Source organism: Amblyomma americanum, chromosome 1 (genome assembly GCF_052857255.1).
Source record: "Amblyomma americanum isolate KBUSLIRL-KWMA chromosome 1, ASM5285725v1, whole genome shotgun sequence".
NCBI classification, from domain to species: domain Eukaryota; kingdom Metazoa; phylum Arthropoda; class Arachnida; order Ixodida; family Ixodidae; genus Amblyomma; species Amblyomma americanum.
Genome location: NC_135497.1, coordinates 256840049 through 256852920, shown reverse-complemented (window position 1 = coordinate 256852920; position 12872 = coordinate 256840049).

Here is a 12872-nt window from a genome sequence, read left to right as displayed (position 1 = left end):
CATTCATGCTTTCGTCCTCAGCCGCTTTCTCTTCACGCTCCCCTACCTGAAATTCCAGGGTACAGAAATCTCCACCCTGGATGCCATGATCCGAACAGCATTAAAGACAGCACTACACCTACCCCTAAATACCTCAACCGAAAAACTCCCCCAGTTAGGCCTACACAACACGATATCGAGGCTTATCGAGGCCAACCGACCGACACAATACATACGTCTCGCGAGAACCACCACCGGCAGACACATCCTACACACTCTCGGTGTCAGGATACCAGCCACGGATCCCATACAGCTCCAGGTCCCCCACCACATTCACCGCGAACTACTTATTAAACCTCTCCCCAAAAACATGCACCCCACCTACCACGAACCCCGCCGCAGAGCTCGCGCACGGGCGCTCCACAAACACCATGACATGGAACCGGATGCCGTGTGGGTGGATGCCGCATGCACAGGCGAGAACGCGGTTGTAGCTATCACGAACCCCTCCCTACAACCTATTGCCACCCTTCACATATCCCCCACTGCCACTTCGAGAGGAGGCTGAAGAGGCCGCTATTGCCCTAGCCATCACGCACACGGAGGCCCGGTATATACTATCGTAATCTAAAACTGCCATACTAAATTTCGCCCGCGGGAGAGTTCTCGTCCCTGCATTTCGCATACTGAACTCCCTCGCCGCACACCCGCCCCGCCACATGGAGCTCATATGGGTGCCTGCCCACTCCAGGAATCCCGGAAACGAGGCTGCCAACGCTTTTAGCCCGAGGTTCTCTCAACCGGGCACCGGCGGCCTCCGATCTGGGGTTCTCACGGGAGCGTATGCATTCCTTCAGTGAACTGACGCAGCTGGGCCTGCAAAGCCGAGCATGGGCTGTACCCTCACTCCCTTCGCTCCCTCGACAATTATCACCAGACACTTTGGAGGCTGGTCCAAACACGCACATTACCCTCCCCTTATATACGCCCGCGCTATCACCAAGTCCACACAAACCCCTCCTGTACCCTCTGCCACCACTCCAAAGCCACTCTCGATCATATCCTTTTCCTCTGCCCGACGGATCCTCCCCGCGGGGCCTGGAGCACCTTACCACTTGGGAGGCTTGGGAGACCCTACTGCGCTCCGAGGACCTGGCCAAGCAAGCCATCGCCACAGGCCGGGCTACCAGCGTCGTGAGCCTCCGGGACATGAACGTTTGAGTGCAGTGGGGCCATGCGGATGCCCAAGGACCTGCGCGTCCTAAACTCCCTGTGTCTAATAAAGTTTCCACCACCACCACCGGGAAGGCAGGGTGCAAACACTGTAAGTGTTGTAAGTGGTGTAAGTGTTGGATATAACTAGTCCTGTACGGGGGCACAAGCACATCGTGTGTATTTATTTATTTATTTATTTATTTATTTATTTATTGACATATTTATTTTTCGATCCCGGCCGCGGCGGTCGAATTTCGATGGAAGCGAAATTCTAGAGGCCCGTGTACTGTGCGATGTCAGTGCACGTTAAAGAACCCCAGGTAGTCGAAATTTCCGGAGACCTTCACTATGGCGTCCCTCATAGCCTGAGTCGCTTTGGGACGTTAAACCCCCATAAAACCAAACATATTTATTTATTTATTTATTTATTTATTTATTTATTTATTTATTTATTTATTTATTTATTTATTTATCAGACACTGCAGGTCAGCTCATGGCCCAAGCAGGAGTGAGATACACAAAAAAGACCTGGGTTACACAACGCTAATAAAAGTAAACTTTACACTGCACTAAACAACAGCAAAACGTAGTAACATACTGTTGGACAAGTTGGTGCATTACGCAACAGGACAGCGGCGCAACTGCAACATCAGAAGAAAGAGAACGCCGCATGTGCACACTGCCAACCACCAACAGTAGGTAGTGTGCGCATGTTTCTTTCTCTTTCTTGTGATGTCGTAGTTGTGCCGCCGTTCTTTTGCAACAGCAAAACAATACGTCGAAGCAAATGAAAACACCCACATCTCAAGTAACTCTTGAATTGCTTGAAGCCCATTTTCAGTCCCGGCACATACTTCAGCAGGTAGATTGTTCGAATCAGTTGGGGTTCTCGGGAAAAACGAAATATTTTACGCTGTTGGTATACGAGGAAACAAAGGAGTTATCTTTTGCGGATCGCGGTTCCTTGTGATTCCGGACGATGATGGATGAAAGATGGTGAAGGGTTTAGGCGAAGCTAAGGGTGGTACAAATTAAACGATAGTTTTATTCTGGCTAGTTTCCTACGAGGTTCTGAAGTATGTGCCATGGATGCAGGAAGGACGTCCGGGCAGCCCCACCTCGTAGTTTGTGCACTGGATCCTCCTTCTTCACGAGTGAAGCTTGGAGATGGTGGAAGAGTATACAAGAAGAATGTTTTCGGAGCGCGCTCGGCAGTCGTCGGAATCATAAATGACCATGGCTGTTGGTCACGCACTTTATGATAATATAAACATGACTGAGAACTTCCGAGAGACGGCTTCTACATCGCTGAGAATAGTCTGGAACTCGCTAGATTCACCCCCGTCAGTAGGGAGTCAATAGGGGGCCCCAAGCCTTGTGGCCCCCAAGAAGTTTGGGGCGTCAAAATGCGCATGCGCAAAGCGTAAGTCACGCCTTGTAGGAATGCCGCTGTGCGTTCGAGCAACATGGCGGCGCTTGTCGAAGCGGGGCCTCTCGCTTCATCACCGATTCGGCGTTGCTCTCTCTAACGTTCATGGCAAAGGCAAAGCGTACGAAGCTTTCGCTTCGTCTGAACATGCCCGCACCACAAAATTTCAGCGATAAAACGCGCCAAATTTTCAGACTGCTTCCATGTTTACAGAGCTGCTACAGGCTTATCGGGTACGCGTCGTTTGACGTCAGGAAGCGCGGGATGATGAGAACATTTTAACTGGAACTAACATTGATGGTCGGTCCCCCTATTCCGGAAGTCCACTGGACCCTGCAGGCGCTCTTGCCTCCGGTCAGCTCCAGGTGTACTTCCGGGTCGGAACTGGAGAGCATTTCCTCCCACCGCTCAATCGTCGGTTCTTTTATCCTTTTTATTACGGTGTTGTTTTGGCAGGCCCATACCATGTAGTATAGGTCCGCCTCATTACCACAGAGAGAGCATTGTGGTTTATAGTCTTATAGGAAGCGCGGGAGGTTCAAACAGGATAGCGATTTTCGTCCAAAAACAGGTCACAAAGAATTGGCATTCCGTTAACACACTGTTTTCTCATATATGCAGTAATTTTTATTCCTGTGCACGTAAACAAAACTTAAAATAATTACATCGACCAGAGTTACCACTGCGCGTTCCGCCCGAGATGCGCTGGACGTGGCACACAATCCAAAAAAAAAGGTCAAAAGCATTCCTTTTATGTTGAGTTGTTTCGGTGCGCATTCAGTGCTGCAGAAAAGTAACCAGTTATATGAAACAAAAATATTTTAATATGTTTATTTTTATTTTTGAGCATTTCTCTTCTTGGCCGTCATGGTGCTGCAGTCAACGAAACCAAGCCTGGCGCTAAATATCCCCGGTCCGCTATTTTCTTGGGGCCCCCTATTGTAAAACTCTAGTGTTCATGTACGGTTCTTCGCGAACGATCTAGTCACGTCTGCTGAGCGTATGCTATACAGGGCGTTTCACCTAAGACCTAGAACATTTAAAGAAATTGTTTTTTTTTAGTTAGAAAAAAAAAATTTTCTGCATAGCATTGCCATGTGGTGTAGTACATCTTGTGTATTGCAATTATTTCGTCGCATAAACTGTCAATCTCCTATGCAGCACTTCGAGTGCGTGCATTCGTGCGTGCACGACCTGCCTGCCTTGCACACTGCGAAAGCAGTCATTAAGCGCCCCACCGGCGCCGTTTTAAAAGGGAAAGAGCCCCGGAGCAGGACGTCGTTAGCGTGGTTATAGCGCTTGATACATGATGCCGAATAAATGCCTGGTTCGCGCTCGTGTCTTGGCGCCTCGCTTCTAAAAGTTTCTTTTCGAACATCTGCTCAAATTAAGTAACGTCGTCAATAACAAGCGTTAAGAGAAGTTAAATATATCCAGCTGAACGAACACATGTTCGTGCGCTGTCTTCAGCTTTGCTCAAGAAAACGTATGTTCTCTGTGCCCTTTCATACACCGTATACGCGTATCTTGACGAGCAACTCACTCCCGTGCCCTTGTGTGTTCTTTTAGAAGGGGCATTTTCGCTAAGAAATCGGGTTTGACTCAAATATTTATAAACGTCTTCGGGTTGGAATAATTGGGTAAAATTAGGTTTTACCCGAAAACGAAGGGCTCCATAAGAATACGGTATAGGCCGGGAGCGTGAACGCTGGATTGCTTTGAAATTTGAAGCGGGTGCGTAGTTATCCAGGCAGTTTTCAACTCGATCTGCGACCGCTAGCGTGGAAAAGGGAAATTATGAAATTCAGCTTCAATAAACCGTGCACAGAAGACGGGCTTGGGGAATGATTCTTCCTCGCTATTCCATCTTTTCGGTGCTTTTGCACAACTGGGAACAAGCTGGGAGGAGCAGAAGACTCTACGTTTCGAAGGCATTGACGATTCGGTGTAATTTGTACGGTAACCTACTGGGCATCGCCTGGTTAACCTCCCCGTCTCCCTGGTTAACCCCCCCCCCCCCCCTCTCTCTTTGAATATAAAACGAAAACTACGTTGACATATTTTTTTTCTGCAACTGCACACAACATTGGGAATCGCAACACGTAAGAAGGGGGAATATATACGGCATTGTTGTTATAAGCCTCATTATAAACTTCTTCGAGACATAATACTTATATTTGCCTCCTTTTCCGGTGACTTAGTACATATGTACAGACGTCTGTAAATCACCTATGGCGTTCGTTTTATTTTTATCATTCGCAGTGCGCCTTTAAACTGCGCGCGTGGAAGGCAGTTTGAAAGTTGTTGGAGACTGAGCGGGTTTACGCACAGGTACACGACGTCACGCTATAGTGAACACGAAGTGTTTAGAAAGCATTCGCGTGGGCGTTTTCTCCGCAAAGTGGTGAGGTGCGATTTCTCAGCTCCACTCAAAAAATACTCTCCGACGCAAATTAGCGTTCCCTCTTCCACCGCTGGATTTTGTGTGAGTCTGGACCTTTCGCAAGCCTGGTATGATGAAAGAGCCGACTTGCTAGCAACCCGAACGTGTAATCGGGCTTCGTGGAATGCGCTTGACGAAGCTCAACTTCTTTGTTGCTTGGGCGCGCCTGCAATAAGCTTGGACCACTTGCAGCTCGTTTTCTGAGAATGAGGTGGGCGCATCTCATCTGCGCCCTGGATAGCCGGGTTGCCAAGGGAGGGTGAGAGTAGTTGGAGCTGCAATCGAAGCCAGGAGGGTACCAGCGTGAGCCAAAATAAACCGCGGTATAAGCGAGCCTTGTGAATCCCGCTCGCAGAGATCCTGGCCAGCGAATTCGCCTCTAGCTGTTACATCGATTTAACGTACCGTCTTTGCCAAAAGTGACCAGGCTGCCCGGTTTGCTTCTCAGTTGTACAGCGGAACACATCGCGTCGAGCAAGCTATAAATCACCGTGAAGTAAGGAGAAGAACCCTTTTCCTCGTCTTACAATACATTTCGATTTTTAGGGAAGATGTAGGGGCTCTACTATATGCGGATAATAAATTCCCGCCTTGGTTATAAATTCATAAAAGCGACGATCTGCAACGAAATAATGTCGAAGATCGAAAGAAGAAAAACGCAATTCCCTTTAATGTAAGAGCTTTTATTATGTCGTTTATTTTATAACATTATATTGCCCTGCCGGTTACAAACCATTTTTCTCGCGAGGCAGAATGCAAACCGTCATTTTCGCGTGCCCAGTTGGCTTCTAAGCAAGTGCAACGACGCTGATCGGAGCTCATTCGGTAAGGATCACGATATATATGCATGGTGTCCCAGGTAATTTTAGCCAGAGTTTAAAAACATGCCCACCCACTCTAAGATGACACAGCTAAATGCATGTCGCTGGTTGTTGTACGGAGCAAATAACACTATTTTCTGTATTCTGAGTAATTGCATAATTAGTCTAGATTAATTAACCAGCTTCGCAAGCAACGCGGTTAGGCAAAAAATTCCAATGAGAAAGTTGTAGAACGATCCGCAGAGCGTCTGGTTGAACAGTTTATAAGTTTCCATCTATTCGGCCACTGGAGATTCCCGCGAAATACAAAGAAAATACTGCGTGATGTGCCCGCTTGCGCGCCGCGATTGCAGGGCTCTCAGACGTCCCGCCTACAAACGAACAGATCATTCAGCCGGGCGTGCTTCCGCTTATGAGGTGACGGGGCAGCGACGCGGGCGCTGGCTGTGCGATTTAGGCCAGCGCAAGCGACAGGGGTTAAGTCTGCTGATCGCTACCATGAACCGCCCCGAGGAAAGCATACCAAGGGCGTAAATCGCACAGGCCGCGTGATATAATGAGCAGAATGGAACTAACTGCAGCGCTCAGTCGCCGCGATGAACGGTTAGCTGTGGCTGAGGAAGGGGGGCTTCCTTTGAAGTTGAATCTCTGAGGGAGTATCGGCCGGTGTTTGAAGGATTGTGACAATGCCGTTAGTCCCCGAAGGACTAGCCTCTATACCGCTTTTGGTTCCTAAATTCCGGCACAGAGCGGCGTTGCACCACATGTGACTATTAGTAATAAGGGAATAATTGCTCATTTGCATCCGCCCAAGTGCAGTCATACGGCCACAAAGGAAAGCCTCCACAGCGCTAAACCAATATACTAGACCCCTAAAGAAAAAAACTTGGCCCGCAGCAATTTACAACAATTTCGGAACCTAAAGGCGTTTATGGAGGAAGCTACTTCGCGCAGGACATTGAGACGATTGACTTCGCGAAGCTTTTACAAGAGGAAACATTATGTGCTCCAAGTGCCCGAGATCCCGAATAAAGTAAGGTACTCTGACGTCAGTTACGCGTGCAAATGGTGCATATTTATAGGTTGAATGTCTGCATTATTTTTGGACAGGTCCAGCACTTTCCTGAACGTAGAAAATGTCTCCCCATCACTTCGCAGCAGTGGTGTAACAGCTCCTGGCAGGTGCTCTAGTGTTACTGGTACTCCAGTGTTATCGCACGTCCCATGATCCTCTATCGTTACCTACACCCTACATTCGACTGCTGAATGTACTAGTACACAGCAAAACCTCGTTAATTTGGCCGCTTGTTAAATGAGAAAACTGTATTCAAATGCATGTATTATTCTATGGCGCGAAATTATCGTTAATATTTGGCAGCACTTTGGTTAACTGCAACAGGCAGCGCCGAGTGATTACGATGGCGACTCAAAAGTGTGGCCACTATAGCATGAGCAGCGCTGATGTCCAACCGAAATGCAAAGGCGCCGTATCTCATCGCTATGATCATAAGCGGAAGGCACGATGGAAAGCTTTATTGTGTTTTGCTGCGCTTCGCAATTTTTTTGTTCTCATTGCGTGTGCGTTCCGGACCATGCTGTCAGCGTTCTTCGTGTCATCGCGGAGCGCGCAATCATTTTGCCTTACACTACCCTGAGTGTCCTAGAGAAAGTATGCGTTGGTTCATTCGACAGTGTGCGAGCACAGCAGCATTTGGCCGATCTGCGTAAACTAGCTATTGTCACGCAAACTTCTCGCGCGAAGGAATCAACGAATGCAACTTTTTAAAGAGGTAGATGTATGTTGATGGGAAACAATTATAGTCTCTTTTTCGGTTCTCCCGATAATTCGACATTTGGTTAATTCGTACATTGCCACCGGTCCCGTGGATTGATTTGAGGGTTGAAATTAGCTGAACTGTGTATTGAATATCTGACAGCACTTCCATTTTTTGCAGGTCTCTTGAGGCAAGTTATGATATTTTTCGAATCACTTAGAAGCGCGGGAATGCTGAGAAAGAGACATTAGACAATAGAAAACGAACAAAACTCTGATTGAAACTTTGATGAATGGCACGCAAAAGAAAAAAAAAACGGCTTGTGCGCAGAAAATATTTTCTACTTCGGTTTCACATATCTGAGAGGATACTGATGCGCCAGTTTTCCTCATCTGATGCACTCTCCGCGCTCGGGACACAGCAGTATCGATCTTAAGGAAGCGAACAATTCGGAGATAGACTAGCGAAACGCTGGACGCAACTGCTGCAGAAATGAATCCGCACCGATTTCCCATGGAAGTCTCTATATTCAGTCTAGGCTTTCTTTTCCTTCTTTTTCCCCTCCAAGCTCACATGGATGCTACTGCGTGGTCATGCATAGCATTCATGTGTGCTTATAAATTCATTGTCGCCCAGGTGAGCTCTGCAGTGCCTGGACGCAAAAGTGTTGCCGAGAAAATCTGCCGCGCCAGCGCCGAAGAACAGAGCTCTTTGATATCTGAAATCTCTGTGGAAGAACGCATTTCTGCATTAAAAACACTGATGCCGCCAGCGATGTTTTCGCTAATGACGTGCGCATCGCATGAAGCCCCTGCGGTATGCGCGAGGCTGGCTACAGGATCTTTGCGATCGCTTGAAGACCCCAACTAAATTGCGCGCAGTTTCAGTAGTGGAAAGTTGGAGATCGCTGCAAGGAGATCGCAGCTGCCAGCGCGGAAGTGCCGCAATGGTGGCTTTATATGGTGAAAGACTTCCTCGCGCTCTGAGCACGAAATACGAAATCTCGGCTGTAGAAACGTATATTGCATAAGTGCGTTGTGTGCAGGCGTCTTTTAGTATATGTACGCTCGCCTTGTAAGTTTATACAGCTCTGCGCAGATAGTTCTGTTCCATGATTAATGTGATTTGTGTCTGCGAGCCCAACAGTGACCATACCATACCGATTTGAGTTGATCTCAGCTGCATCAGGGCAGAGTTAATTGGAGGGATATTGCAGCAGCTTTTGTCCTGCAGTAAGGCCGATGATGATGAACTGGATGTTCGCTCTTGCCACCCATAATTATCGTGCCGACTCTGCATCAACAGCGGCGTACTGTCAAGAGATTTGTGCGTTCGTCCACCTAAGCGCAGACACAAGCATTTCTCAGCTTATCGAATAACTGATTTGTGTTTATGTTTGCCTGAACAATTAGTCGAGCAGTTACCGCACTGCATCTGTGCCTTAATATTTTCCTGGTCTGCTTTGCCTCCGTGGTCTGATTTGTGAGACACCTTGACAACGCACTCACGAGTGGCAGCTGCGGAGACAAACTACGTTGGTTCGGGCTGGTGCGCAGTTTGATAACAACGCTGTTTCCCTAAACGATCATCTCTCATATGCGAATGATTTGGGTGTATTTAGAAATTGGCAGCTGGTCACAAAAAGCGCGAAATCTGCTTTCACATGTGGCGATTTCGCGCTTGTTCTTGCGATGCATAAAGAACAGCGACGGCGGGAAGATGCCAATCGCACTCTCGTCTACAAATGCCCGTCCCAGCTGGATAGATGTCCAGAGGCGTGTTTTCACACGCGTAGACACTGATAACGCGCTGCGCTACTGGCAAGCGGCGGACATCTTGCTTGGCGGGTGGCCAACAAGGCGACCTTATACAGGCGCGGAGCCTCGGCCTTCACAACGAGATGTGTAGATTAAGACTGTACCATATGCGCACACACGACTGGCAACGTGTGAACTGGGGGAAAAATGCATAAGAAGTCTGACAGAGACGGTATCTACTCCATTTTTCTCCGCCATTAACAGCTGGGAACAGTGTTAAGTGCAGTTACCAGCCCCGGTATTAGCGATTAAGTTGGAATGGTGGCTACGCCACTATGAAAGGAAGCGAGTCTTCGAGGATTTCAAAGTTTACGCCAGACCTTAGTGATGATCAGGCAAGTTGGCGGCAGAGAAAAAAAAAGCAAGAAAGAAGACGAAAACGTGATTCTGTTGGCCCTTTTTTTTTTGAAAAATGCTTGGTGAGCGCATTCCACAGCGTAGACTCTTCCAGCGTCGTTTTTGCGTGCCCCTTCCCAGGTGTCAGCCGTCCAAGTAAACAAGTATAAACATCCTGCGCTGCTCATTGATTGATAGAATGCGGGGGGTGCAACAATGCCCTTCCAAACACTTCTGACAGCGCAGCTCTTTCGGAGGAAAATTAGAAACATGTTCAACGATAATTGACTGATCGAAAGAATGCCAATTCTCGGAGTCTCGGCTGGTCCGCCTGTTCCGGCAGCCTGCGATGGAGCGTGTGCACTGCGAACCAGTCCTCGTTGCTGGTCCGGATCCTCGCTGTGCAGAATGGCCTCCCACTGCTCCAAATTGGGATTAGGAAGTCTCCCAATAGTGGGATCGAATTGGCATGCCCACACCATGTGGAAACCCGTATCTATTTCTCCAAAATGTGGGCATTGCGGTTTGTAGAGGGTACCATTGGTGGAGTTTTAAGTGGTGATACGAAAGTTTCTGTTTGCAGTCGATGAAAGGTGTGCTCTTCCGCATTGTCTAGGGTTTCATGAAGTATGGGGTATATGTCTCTCTGGCCTGTATGCAGGCCTGTAGATGTTAGGCAAAGGTGATTATTGGCTGCGTAACATGTTCTGCCTATCCCACTAAAAGGGGTAAGCCCGGTGTAAAGACGGATTCACACTGGCGAGTCGCAAATGTCCCGCGACAGGTTTAAATCGATTTGTTACGCTCCCTCCCCGCTTTCCTAGTGCTTCGGAAACCGTAAGTAATTGACCGAACTCGGTCGTGCGACGTTTGCGACTCGCCAGCGTGAACCCGCCTTAAGATAGCTCGGGCGTGCCGGTGGGCGGCATCATCCCTCCAGTGTGTTCCGTGTGCCCTGGTAACCACATATGATTGAGGCTTGATTAGGAGTATGTTTTGCTAAGATTGTGAGACCTGACTGATGGATTAGTTCGTCTACATTTCTGCACGAATTTTGGGAATCTATCAGTATATTAGCGTTTGGGTTCGCAGCTAGCGCTAGCGCAATGGCTGCATCCTCTGCGTGAGTGAGGTTGGACATGCGCACTGACGCGCAGTTGATTAGTTTGCCCTCGGGATTCTTTTATGGCGATTGCCATCCGCCCTTGCATTGGACCGGCTGCATCAACGTAGCGCGTATCCGGCCGGCCATCCCATTACTTGCGCAGGCTTTCGGCTGCGGCTTCTCTTCGCTCCGCGTTAGATGTCGGATATATATTTCCGGGTATCTGGTGTACATAGATCTTCTTGCGGATCGATAGAGGAAGTTCCGTGCTTTGGTTGACAGTGTAGGCACTGTTGTCGGTAACGCGTTACTTTTTCGGTAACTTAGTAACGTACTCGTTACCATTTCAGAACTGTAACGGGTAGCGTACTTCCGTTAACATTTTTCGGTAACTTGAGGTGTCACGTTACTAGCTACTTTTTATTCCAATTGTCTCTCCCCCCCATCCGCCCCCTTTTTTTAGAAAAAAAAAAGCACAGAGCACCTAAAGTGATGTTGCAAATAAACAAAACGTACAGGTGCTCTCGACGACCCTAGTTGCCGCTTGCATGCATGCCAGAAAACACCTGCCCTTGACGATGCACCCAATTTAAAAAAGGCAGTTCTCCTCTATAAATAGCCATAAAGCAGGAAACACGTGCACGCACACGCATTAACACACTTTCCTTCACCTACCTCCCCTTCCCGAACCTCTCGCACACACAACTCTTTCTACAGAGTGGAAGCATGCCGAGCATTTTGAAGCATCACATTTTTCAGAATTACTGTAAATTTGTTTGAGTTCAGCGATGTTTTCTTTGTGAAGATAGAATTGATTATGAAGTGTCTCTTTGTGTTTATAATGTCAAATTAAGAAAATGGCTTCACCATGTGCCTTAGGTCCGTTTCACATGCTGCGAATTTCACCGTCCAGCACTGCGAATTCGTTCGGTCTGCGGCTGGAGAGGGCCGCTGCTCTTGCCGCAGACGGCTTCCGAACGATAATAGCCAAACGCAGCTGGCTTTTAGTTAATCAAGAGCTCACATTGGCTCTACAGGAAGTCGGCCGGGGGGGGGGGGGGGAAGGGGAAGCGAAGCGCGGATGATTGACAGCCCCTCGTCACCGTGCGTGGCGCCGGGCGTGGAGTGGTCCATTGTCGCTAGGTCGTTACTAGCCGCAGTGAAGGCGCGTGGTTCGGCTAGACTGAACTTCGCCGCTCGCCGTGTTGGGCGCCGCATTCCTGGTCGCCTGGGAGCGCGTCTTCCGAGAAGCACCAAAGTAGCAAGACCCTGCGCTGCCTTTGGGATTGGCATAATTGAAGACTGCCGCGGGGATGGAGAGGGGGGTAGAGACACAACAGTGCGCTAGCACCAGAGCCCTCCGTCATTGTTTGTCCGGCCCCTCTGCGACCTTGAAAAGTTCGGTGGCTGAGTGCCACCCGCCTGAGTGGCAGGTGGGCCACCTATGTCACGTGGCCTCGTGACACCATCACAACCTGCCCACCGTGGCAGGTGGCAACTAATTCAGTGAATAATTAATCGCGAGATATTCCTCGGAAAGAGCAACCTGGGTCACAAAAGCCCCACCGATGGCGTGCTTTAGGAAAAAAGGTACTATTGTATTTTCTTGTTTCCTGGATGCCGAACTTGACAAGCCGTTCACAATAGGGGAACTGTCGGGGGCGCTCTCTCAAGGAAAGAGCCACTCGGCGCCAGGGCACGACGGCGTCACCTGGCAGATGCTTAGAAATCTTGGTGATGCCGCCAAAGCGCACCTCCTAGAAACAGTAAATAGCTCATGGGAGACAGGGTATGTGCTGGAGCTGCTCAAGCTAACACTGGTCAACCCCAAAGCCTGGAAAAGATCCTTCTGTCATTTCCAACCTCAGACCAATTGCTCCAACTTCCACAATCTGCAAATTGATTGAGCGACAAATCAACAATAAGATTCAATACTACCTGGAATACGCCAC